This window comes from Monodelphis domestica, chromosome 3, assembly GCF_027887165.1.
Source record: "Monodelphis domestica isolate mMonDom1 chromosome 3, mMonDom1.pri, whole genome shotgun sequence".
Classification (NCBI taxonomy): Eukaryota; Metazoa; Chordata; class Mammalia; order Didelphimorphia; family Didelphidae; genus Monodelphis; species Monodelphis domestica.
In genome coordinates, this window is record NC_077229.1 from 479531101 (window position 1) to 479543940 (window position 12840).

The following is a 12840-nucleotide window of genomic DNA, read 5'->3' on the forward strand; positions in this document are numbered from 1 at the left end:
GCTCTTTTGCACTTGTTTGCAATATTTTTATGCCCTAATATATGGTCAATTTTTTAAATGTACCATGTGCTGCTGAAATGTATTCCATTTTGTCCCTATTTATTTTTCTCCTCATATGTACTAACTGTAATTTTTCTAAGATCTCATTCACTTCTCTTAGCTCTATCTTATTTATTTTTTTATTGATTTATCTAGTTCTGATAGAGGAAGTTTCAGGTCTCCTACTAGTATAGTTTTTTCTCTCTATTTCATCCTTGAGCTCCACTAGTTTCTCCTTTAGAAATCTGAATGCTATGCCATTTGGTGCATACCTATTCAGTCTGATATTTCCTCATTGTCTATACTGCCTTTGCTCAGGATGTAATTACCTTTCCTATCTCTTTTAACTAGATTTATTTTTACTTTGGCTTTGTCAGATATCATAATTGGGACATGATTATGTGCTTATTATACTTTACAAAATGCATAATAAATTCTGCTCTAGGCTTTTACCTTGAATCTGTCATTCATATATGTACACATAATGTATGTACATATTGTTTCATATCATAACATTTACATATATTTCATCATTATATATTGCCATATACATCATATCATCATCATAATCAGCTTATTTCTCCACCCTCTTTCTGAGGAAATTCCTTCTATCTTCTCTACTACTAAGAATAATTCTTGTGAATTACAGAAATCCTCTTTACATTTTGACCCTAATGAGTCACTTAAATTTTCTTTTTTATTTACTTTTATGGGTTCTCTTTTATATTGTGTTTGGACTTCAATTTTTTTTTTAGGTCTGTTGTATTCATCAAGAATGTTTTGGAAATCTTCTATCCTATTCAATGACCTTTCTCCCTGAAGGAATAGACTCAGTATTAATGGATGGGTGACTCTGGGTTGTAAACCCCAATCTTTTGTCTTCCTGAATATTATATCCCATGCTTTTCAATATTTTATTGTGGAATTTGCTAGGTCCTGAGTGATCCTGATTGGAGTTCCATGGTAATTGAAATGGTTTCTTTCTTGATGCCTGAAGTATTTTTTCCTTGGATTGGTGCCTCTTGAATTTAGCTATTACATTCCTGGAAGTTTTCAGTGGAGGATTTCTTTCTGGAGGCCATCTGTGAATTCTTTCAATTTCAATTTTATTTTCTTATTTGAAGTTTTCTGGTCAGTTTTCTTTGATAATTTCATGTAATATGATACTCAATGTTTTTTCTTCTTTATAATTACCTTAAAGTAGTCCAGTAATTCTCAGATTGTCTCTCCTAGATCTATTTTCTAGGGCAGTTGTTTTTTCAATAAGCTATGTCATATTTACTTCTGTTTTATATTCCTTTGATTTTTGCTTTATTGTTTATTGAATCATTAATTTCTATAAGGTCAGTTCTGATTTTTTAAACCCTGGTTTTCCTCTGTCAGTTTTTTTGTTCTTCTTTTTCAATTGGCCTATTTTTTTGTATCCCTTTCATTTCTTCTTGCATCACTTTCTTTTCTCCTCCCCACTTTTCTTCCCCTTTTATGTGGTTTTTCAAGTCTTTTTTTCTCTCCTTCACAATCTGTGTCCAATTCATTTTTTTTGGACTTTACATGTTTTCCTTTACTTTTGATGTTCCCTTCTGTGTCTGTACCTTGCTCTTTGTCTCCATAAAAAGTCTTTAGAGTTTGGGGCATTACTGTTTGTTTTGTCATTTTCCCTTTTTAATTATAGATAAGCTCTGTTTTCTAGGAAGCTGGAGTACCCTCTGAAACTTCAGTCTTTCCTTTATGCTATTTTGGCTTATTTTCTGGGTTGTTGCTAGTTTCTTTAAGTACCATTCTCTTTTTTGTTCCTCTGCCAAATTATTTTTATATATCATTTAAAACAGCTTACTACCAATTATGCCTATGAGTATTTCTTCTATTTACTATGATAATGAAAACAAATTTTAAGAGTTGTAGATATGTTTTTCTGTTTATTTATATAATAAATTTGACCTCATTGAAACCCTTAAATGTTTTCCCCCTCTTTCTTTTTTACCTTTTTATGATTCTCTTGGATTTTGTATTTGGACATCATAATTTCCATTTAGTTCTGGTCTTTTCTTTATGAATGCTTGGAAATCTTCTATTTTATTAAATATCCATACTTTTCCTGAAAGTATATAGTCAGTTTTGATGGGTAGGTGATTCTTGGTTGTACACCCAATTCTCTTGCTTTCCTGAACATCATATTCCAAGTCTTCTGGTCCTTTACTATAGAAGCTCCCAGATCCTGTGTGATCCTATCTTAGTCTCCTTGATACCTTAATTGTCTCTTTCTGGCCTCTTGCAGATTTTCTGCTTGGCCTGGAAGCTTTTGAATTTTGAATTGGCTATAACATTCATAGGAGTTGTCTTTTGGGTTTTTAATGTAGGGGGTCATCTATGGATTCTTTCAATATCTATTTTGCCCTCTTCAAGAATATCAGGGCAGTGCTCACTTTGGTAACACATATACTAAAATTGGAATGATACAGAGAATATTAGCATGGCCCCTGTGCAAGGATTACATGCAAATTCATGAAGCATTCCATATTTTTTAATACCTGTGAAGAACTGATTACTCCTACAGAAAGACTTGCAAGCAAGTGCAAGCCATGGAACTTTGAAGATCTGTTAATCATAAAAGTTCAAGAGAAGAATGTGGTCAGGGAGAAGGCAGTTTGAATAAGCTGGCACACAAACTGATTTACTCACTTCTTCCTTCAGACTCTAAGGAAGAAAGCTGACAGAGAAATACTCTGTAGTTTCTGGCTATTGGTTTCAACTTGAAGACTTGGGCTTAGCTCTGAAGATCTTTTCAAATTATTAACAATATTCCCTTAAGAATAATAATTTGGCTCTACTTTTTTGATATTGAATTTATAATAGACTAGGAAACCCAAAATTCCTTCTGCCTTTAATCCCCACTTAATATCCATGCTTCCTTTAAAATAAATGATAAAATAAAATAAATACTTTTCCAGTATTTTGAAGTGAAATTAGTCTGTTGAAAGCTACTATAACTTATCATCTCTGAGTAGTCTTTAGGATCAACAGAAGGAAGCAGGAAGTGGAGGGGGAAGGAGAAGAAAGAATTCTGTTTTTCCTATAACCTTAAATCCCAGTGTGACTGACCAGCATTTCCATTTACCTTAAATAACCTAGTTAAAGGGAGCCTCCATACAATTTGGCACCCCAGATAAGGTCTTACCCTTCCCAAAATAGTATAAGATAATAAGGAAAAAAAGATGTTTCTGCAAATAATTGGTGGACTGGTGGTACTCTCGGTCATTGCCTGTTATTGGATTTATAATTTGATGTATAGTGCAGTGGCTAACATTTTGATAGACACTATAGACCTCATATCTCATTCTACTTCTTTTATAATGGCTATAGCCTTCACTATTGACACTGTAATATGGCAAATCCTCACCCAACTGTATGTGTTTACCATGGCTGCCATATAGACCTTCTCCTATCTCAAGAACATTATTAAGTTTCTGACACCAAAGAAAGCAGGTCAAATCCTGATTGTAGACACAAATCTGGAACAGCTAGTTTAGAAAATGTGTGAGAAGTTTCTGCAAAGACAGGGATTAGATCAGGCTAAGGATGGAAGTGGGCAAGAAAATGATACTGGGCTGGGCTCAAGGACAAAAATAATGAGGAGATGGAGAAGAAAACAAATGGAAAGAACAAGAAAGGAGCTCAGGAAAATAGAAATGATGCTAAAAAATATTACCCCTAAGGGATATTGGAAAGATATCAGGCAAAGTGCACAAACAGTTTTCCACCCAGTAACTCAATTCTATCTGGTGCAGATTCCCAAAATTTCTCTGTGAGCCTTACCTGTGCTCAAGGAATTGAAGAGGGCATCTAAATTTTTTCAGCCATATTTTCAGGATGCAGAGTTTCTACTTTTGGAAATATTTAGCCCCCATGAGCATAGGTAATTTATTGATAAGACTTGATAAGAACTATTGATAAGAACTGATAGCACCCTGACATTGGCCTACTGAACAGCAGAAAGAAGTCTTTGATTTTGCTAATCCAGTTAGCATGTCCTATTTGAGGAAATGCAGGGAGGATCTTCTCCAGACCATAAAGTTTTTTTCTGTTCTAAACCTAATGCATGGGGTAAATTTGATAAATTGGTCCAAGAAAGTACAGAGCACCCTGCCAGCTTTAGTCAAGATGAGTCTGTGGCTCATGTGAGGAGGAAGTTCCTTCAGGGTTGCAACTCACTTCTGAAAAACTTCTTCAGAAGCTGTTTTCCCAAATATGACACTGTCTATCTTTCTGAACATCACAAGGCAGCATCTTACTTATGGGAGAATCACAATGAACAACAGGGAGAATTGAAAGAAATAAAACAGAAATTGCAAAGTACAGAAGTATCATTAAAGCAAAAAGTGATAGAGCAAATTAGCTTGCAGACCATACAGACATACTCTAGACCCTCATACCAACAAAGTAGGGGACAGAGAGAAAAAAGAAAGTGTTTCCTGTATCACATGGTTGGACACCTTATTAAGGATTGTTATCTGAAGAGGAAATATGAGGCAACTAATAAAGGCACAAAGGGAAAGACATATTATAGAGCAAATACTTGCTGTCAGTATTGCAACTGCGTACTGACCAGGAGGCAGCAGACCTTGAATCCATGAGATTAGCTATAAAATCAGGAGCTAATTCTAAATAAGCAGAAGTTATATAAAATGGCAGAAAAAAATTATGAATCCAGGACTTTAAGATACTTAGTAATGTACAAGGGGATAGAAAAAAGATATTTCAGGATGTGACAAGCAATGCAGGACTTGCAGGAGTAAAACAAAAGTACATAAAGAGAAAAGAAAATACATGGGTGGAACATAAAACTGAATTTACTGGGTCTGCAAGAATTTATGGTGACAAATCAAACCTATTATTGAGTGAAAAGCAGAGGCAAGTACAGAAATTAGATAAAGAGATGAGAGATCTAATTGCATAAATTCAAGCCGATATTGGAGACTCAGGCAGAAAGGACATAATAACCAGTCAGGAATAAAGCAGAGAACTGATAAAAACATATTTGGAAATGTTTTTCAATGCAAATTGGGCACAGGTATTGAATTTAGGGCAAAAAGTGTTCATGAACATAATAAACACATAAACATGATCAGGAGCTATTGAAAGAAACAGTGAAACAAAATTTCAATTCCCTACAACAAAATGACTATAGGAAAACATAGACTATTGCAGAAACTTTTGCAGGAGCTATAAACAAGATACAGAAGCTCACAGCTCACAGACAACCATAAAACCCCACTTGAATCTATTAAAACTTCAAAAAGCTATATGGTACAGACTTACTTAGAAAAAATATCTAGATTGAACCCAGAAGCTGAAATTCTTCATCATTCCTTAAATAACTTGGAAATTTCAAATCTAAAAAAGGATAGATCTGAAAATACAATTGATATAATTGATCATAATCAATGTATTGGAAGTGAAACAGCAGTTGGGTTTGAAAATACAGATGGAATGGAGGACATAACAATTGCCAGGATAGCCAAGGGTTCAAGAGAATACCAAGAAGCCAACATTCTAAATGGATGGGGGTGGTCTAGTCAATTAAAACATAATGAAATTACAGATAGCTATGGTTTAAATTCATATTCCAGTGAAGAAGGAAATAAAATACAATCAAATTTAAATGAAGATCAACTAGGAAATTATTTAATCCAAGAAGATTTAATTGGTTCAACCATACAAGTGCAAGAAGAGAACAAGGCAGTGCAAAATGAATCATCAGCAATTAATTCAGTAGCTACACAAAAACCAGAATCATATATATGGAGTACAATGGGGAAAAATGAATACACAAATCCCAGTGATACAGGGGAAAATGCAGCTGTACTAAAACCATTCCCAGAAGATAACATCATAGAGGAAAAGGTTTTTACCTTCACAGAGTCAAAAGAGAGGTCAGATGAACAAAAACTTGAGGCTGAAAAAGTGTAGAACCTGTGAATTTTAGTAACACTATTGCATATCTGTCAGAAGCAGTTAAACTGATAATATCAAGTTTATCACCACAAAACACAACTCTAGAGCTTATTAATGAGAAACAACTAGAAACAGATTTGGGAAAGATAAAAGCCCATGACATAGAGAAGATCAAAACATAAAATCTGAGTTAACAACATCTGACACAAGTTTACATGGCACTGAACAAAATCCAATGAAAAATATAAGGGTTACAGAATTCAGTGACCAAGAGTCAGACTCAGACCAAGATGATTATGGTGTAATAATAATGGACCAAAACAGTGATCAAGAACAAGAACCCTATGAATTTTACAATCTATATGAGGGAGTTAACAAAATTTGGGATGATGTATGGGGCACAAATGAGCAAAGTGAATACCTAGACACAGAACAAACAAAATCTTATGATTATAATGATGATGAAGATGTCCTGTGGGACAGAAGAGATTCTATATCAATGAAAGAAATGTTTGCTATGTTAGGAGTTGATAGTTATGAAGTCTTTGTACAGAAATTGAATTACATTACTGATAAAGGAGGCAGAGTGAAAATGATGGCATAGAGGCAGAGAAAGTTCAGACCTCTGAAAACCCTTCCTTACTGATTACAAACTAAATGCTCTTAGGGGACTTAAAATCAAACCTAACAACAAGATGGAGCCAAAGAACCCTCTTGCTAGACTCAAATTAAAAGGTATGCCCCCCCAAAAGCCAGAATTTGAGAACACTAGGGTTTAAGGGGAAGGAAGAAGGAAGGTCCCAGGCTTCCCCACTGCCACCTAGAGCTCTAAGCCTCCAGCAGCAGCTGGAATCTCTGGGTGGGCAAGGGTGCTATTCTGGAGAGACTACCATGTGGGCAAAACTGTGTTAGGCTCAGAGTGTCAAATACTGGAGGTGGAGAAACAGTTGAAAAAGAAACACAGAGCACAGACCTCAGAGTGGGCAGTCAACTTGCAGCAGCACAGACATTCCATATTGCCCACTCCCCTTCCTGAGGTTTTGACCTCATGGCACATCCAGCTCAACCCAGGTAGACTTAATCCCATCAAAGCCTCCAGAGGGCTGGGAAGCTCAAGTTCCTACACCCCTGCCCCATAGACTGTGCTGAGAGATTTTCTGACTAAACTCCAAGGGTGAAGGCTGACAGAAAAGCCCATATATTCAACAACAACAAAAAAATGAGATGAGCAAGAGTGCAGGCAACTGCAGGGATCAGAGAAGGGGTATAAATATGAGCAAACAAAAGAAAAATAAATTACAATTGACAGCTTATATGCAGGCAATGAACAAAGAGCAAACGGAACAGAGAAGGATGAGGAAACACGGAGCAAAATGACAGAAACCCCAGAAAACTGGATACAGGCTTTGGAAGAACTCAAATACAATTCAAAACACAATTAAGAGAGGCTAAAGATAACTTCAAAAGCAAGATGTCATCTGGAATCAGAAAAGAGTGTCTTAAAAGCCAAAATTAATCAGATTTAAAATGAGTCAAAGGAGATGAAAGATGAGGCAAAAAAGATGAAAGTTGACTCCAAAGAAAATCAGACCAGAAGGAGAAGGATGACCAAAAATTCAAGGATGAAATCCAGTCTTTAAAAACCAGAATGCAACAATTAGAAGCAAGTGACTTCACAAGGCAGCAGAACACTATAAAACAAAATCAAAAGAATGGAAAAATTGAGGAAAATATGAAGCACCTCATTCATAAAACAGAGGATTTAGAAAATCGTTCCAGGAGAGACAACTTATGAATCATTGGTCTACAGGAAGACCATGACAAAAGAAAAAGCCTGGACATAATACTACAAGAAATTATCCAAGAAAACTGCCCCAATATTCTAGAACAAGAGGGAAAAGTTGACATTGAAAGAATCCACAGATTACCTCCTATCAGTAGTAGTCTCTCAGTAACCGAGGATGACGATTGTCTTTGTGCATTTTCATCTATGGTGTATAGATGAGTGTGCACAAAGACACTTATGCGTGAAGGAGATTTAAGTGGAAAAGTCTATGCACAGAGACAGTCCCACTCTCTCAGCGTTGGAAGCCTGGGTTCAGTGGCACAAAAAATCATTATGCCTGGAGACTTCCTCAGCTGCTTTGGATGGCCATGTTGTCCTTTGTGCTCCAACATGCCCTAAGCATGCCACAGTGCTTTGCTGCGTCACTTTCTCAGCCATTGAACCTTCTTATTGGTTTCTTCCGCCTGTTCTGCCAAAGCAGTCTTCACATGCTGGGTGAGCAAAGCCTTAGTTCACCAGGGGTCTATGACCTGATGGCTACCCTCACAAGGTTTAGCCAGCCTGTTGAAGCCGTTGCCCGGGGTGTGGCTGCTGCCACATGCTAGCAGTTACTAGGAGCCACAAGTGAGAGCTGGGTGTCAGGTGAGGGTCAAAGGTTGGAGAGCTGCCCTAAGAGGGCACGACAAGCCCTCCATACCAGAGATACTACCCTTCCCTGAGCACCCCATACACCCCTCAATCCCCAGCTGACAACACCTAGGAATGTTATAGCCAAATTTAAGAACTATCAGATCAAAGAAAAGATATTACAAGCTGCCAAGAAGAAGTCATTCAGATACCATTGAACCACAGTGAGGATAACACAGGATCTGGCTGCATCTACACTGAAGGACCAAAATGCATGGAATATGATATTCCAGAAAGCAAGGGAATCTACAACCAAGAATCAACTACACAGCAAAACGACTATATTCTTACAGGGTCATTTAACAAAATAGAAGAATCCCAAGCATTTATAAAGAAAAGACCAGACCTGAACAGAAAATTTGATGCCCAAGCACAGAACTCAAGAAAATCATCAAAAGGTAATTAAGAAAGAGTGGAAAAAGAAAAACAAAACTAATAAACAAAACAAAAAAAATCATCTTTTTCTTTAAGAGACCCAATAACTTAAAATGATATGTATCCCAAAAAGAAAAGAGGTCATTGGTAACTCTCAAAAATTGTTATCAACTGGGCAGCTAGAAGAATTACACTTAGAGGGAACCGTGACAAATTGTATAGGATGAAATGCCAAGACATAAATATGCATATATATATGTATGCATAAATACATGTATATGTGTATATATGTATATATATATAACTAGAGATTAAAAAGAAGTTAATACTAAAAGAAATGGGAAAAGAAACAAAAGGGGTAAATTTATATGTCACAAAGAAGCTCATGGCTGAAGGGGGAAGAACATCAATACCCTGGAAGGGTAAAGAGGTTGAAGATAGGAAATACTCAACTCTTACATGCATTGAAATTGACTCAAAGAGGGAAGAACAATCAAATACATTGAGGCAGAGAATTGATTTGAGTCCTATAGTGAAGTAGAAGGGTAGCAAATGGGCTGGTGGGGAGGGAAGCAGTACAAGGGAGGGAGAGGGTGTGGAGGTAGTTTAAAAAGACTGTAAAGAAAATAAGAGGGGAATAAGAAGGGAGGTGGGTAGAAAGGGAAGTAAAATAAGGGTAGGAAGTAGGGGGACTGGTTAAAAACAAAACACTGGTATACAAGGAAATAGTGAAAGAAGAAAAGGCAAGACTAGGAGTAGAAATTAAAATGCTGGGAAATACACAGCTTGTAATCATAACTCTAAATGTGAATGGAATGAACTCACCCATTGCCGATGCACCCTGTAATTATGAATGGGAAGAAACATATTAAAGAACAAATTGAAGGACAGATACATATACAATTTCACATATATTCTCTAACTTCAACAACATTACATGACAAATACCATCTGTGGAGAAAGATTGTAACCATGATTTGTTTGAGTTCCATAGGGTAACATACAACACAAAACTTTGTGAGAACAAAGACTAGTCCTAGGTATAAAATCCGACAAAAGAACAATTAAGAAATTTAATTGCATCAAGAAAACCTCTAAGTTTTTAGTTGCAAACTCTAACTTTATAACTATGACGAGTACAAACACCCAGTAATAGAAAATGGGAAACATCTAGGATACTATTGTATCATTTGTCCACATTGCATGAATCTGTTATCAAGGACTTTTGATGCCAATTTATGGATGAGAACTGAAATAGGTTATCCATACCTCTTAACCTTCATCCTAAAAACAAATCTCTACTGGGGGTAGGAAGAGAGGGAGGGTATACCATGAAGATATTATCTCATAGTTTCAGATATCTCACAAGAAACAATGTGGTCACAATGATGTGAAACTACATTATGCTTATAACATTACCAGCAATGAAGAAGAATAAAATAGGCCTAGCAATATTTAACAACAGTTCCTATAAATGGAAAGCTATGAATGAAAAGACAAGAACAAATACGAAAGCATTGCATATAGTAACATAAAGAAAAGACACGAGAGTCTAAATTACAACAGAAACAAGCACTGCAAAAGTAATGATGAAATAGTTCCATACATACATACACATTAGGATTATAGCTCCAATGAAAAATGGTCTCCGTTTGCAACAATGAAAAGGAAACAAAGTCATTTAAATAAGAAGACACTGAAAAAGATATCATGTCATGTATCACTCTATCTATACTAACAAGAACACAGAAACCCACAGCCTATAAACAAAATTCTATCTCCTAGAAAAAATTCAAAATTCAAGAGAATCTCTTAATATGAACATCTTAAAGAAGCAATCTACACAAAATGAAACCCCCTTGTGATATCAAAATTAAATAATATAAGATAATATATTTCAAAATCATAACATACATCCTGGGAAAAATTTATAAAGTACAATATATTACATACACATAAAGATTATCATACAGAAAAGCATACTTCCACTCATGAAGAATCAACTCATGAACACTGACAGGTATGCATGAAGAACTCAAACCTTACTTCCATGCCCAAGCAAACAAAACTCAACCTTACATGCATGCAAATGAAAAGCTTACATACATGCATGTTCCTCTATGTTCCTATATGTTCAAGAACACAGGACTTCAATCAAGGTGAGACGACAGACAATATGTGTATGCTGCACAGAGGAAAAACTGAAGACATGTATGTTTCCACAGTCAACACCAAAGATATGGAAAGACTTTGAAATCTTGAACTGAAGGTGATGAAGTCATGTAAGAATGTGTCATTCATGTTAACTTCACATATATGTACATACACACAGATGCAATTACACATAAGCACAATGTGGAAAGGAATCTCATAGACTAGGTAAGTATACAAAACATTACATAGTTACACATACACAAAATTCATAATGATATATTTATGAGTTTCTGTGGAAAATTCAAACAAAGAATTTTCTTATCTGCAGGAATTTGCACAGAAATCATATACAAAATTGTATTATAACTGTACATATGCAAAATCTGTACAGATAAAACTATGTACATTTGTAAATACTAATGAACTAACAGGCTAACAATATTAGGGTAATTTACTGACATTCTAATTACTAATACATAAGGCAAGAAAGTTGTTCAGATTTTTAGATGATTTAGGGAGAGATGAATAGCATTATTAATATATGTTAAGCTACATAATAATATTAGTAACAGTTGTTGTTTATAGAAATTTGTATTTAGAACAAATTATAGTCAATAGAATATAAGAAAGTTGTCAAAATATTGTTTAAATTGTTTCATTGTTTACTATTATGTTCAAAAACATATTTATGTATTTAATTTTATGACCTACACCTAAAACTTAGAATAGAAATAGTTAGCCAGAATAGTCAAGTAAAGCTAGGATTTTTAATTTTGGGGGTTAGTAGAATATTTAAAAATAGTTTAGGTTAAAGATTAGATGGTTAGGAATTGTTCAAGATATAATCAAGAGGTAAGTACTGTTGATACACAATTCAGGTTGTATTCTATACAAAAAAATAAATACAAATTAAATGTATAAATATTTAAGAAAATATAAAATGCTAAGATTAATGGAAAAGATAGGAAATTTAAACAATCTAGCATCAGAAAAAAGAAACCGATCAAACCCTAATTCAAATCCTAAAGGACAGGGGAAAGAAAATAAAAACCAAAACTAGACAAACTTACAAGTGAATTTTATAAAACATTCAAAATGCAACTCCAGTATTATAGATTGTTGGAAAAACAGAAAAATGAGAAGTTATTCCAAGTTTTATTTTTGATACAGATGGGATCTTGATTCCTAAATTTGAGACAAAAGAGAAAGAAATGTATAAAGTAATATAAAAATGATTATTGTTACAAAAAATATAATAGATTTTCCAGAAGGCAAAAGATCTAGGCCTACAACCAAGAATCACATACCCAGCAAAGCTGAGCATAATTCTCCAGGGGAAAAAAGGTGATGTTTAATGAAATAAAGGACTCTGTCTGTCTGTATGTCTCTCCCCCCACCCCCTTCTTCCTCTCTCTGTTTCTGGCTCTCTCTCTGTCTTTGTGTCCCCTTTCCATACTGGATAACAGGTTCCTTTATTCAGCCTTGCAGAGATGGGTATATCACATGTACTGGCATAGAATATCAGGCCTTGTATCTTTTTATTTCACTTTTTATCTCTCCATGAACATGGATGGATGATCCTAAGCTGAACCTTCCTAGTCTTTGTGGCAGCCTTGTGATTTGAGGTGTCAAGAGCACTTGGATCCCTCAGTAGTGGCTAACTAGCCTACCCCTGTGTCAATTTGGGACCTCATCAGTTATGGTAGATTGACCATGAGCAGTGAAACTCTGGCCTGTAGCACCTGGCCCCAGCCAAATATGGCCCCAGACTAAGATGAGTAAGGTCTAGCGGGAGCTCTTGAGGCATTCCTTTTTAGCACAAGAGGACAATGACAACACAGCAACCC

The 12840-nt window shown here is 35.4% G+C and overlaps 1 non-coding gene across 1 annotated transcript; it reads left to right on the forward strand.

Moving 5' to 3' along the window:
- The first annotated feature begins 2454 nt into the window (after positions 1-2454).
- On the forward strand, positions 2455-2561 carry LOC130458563 (U6 spliceosomal RNA). Its single transcript, XR_008917979.1, has one exon. It is a non-coding gene; the product is annotated as a U6 spliceosomal RNA (small nuclear RNA).
- Positions 2562-12840: the final 10279 nt, after the last annotated feature.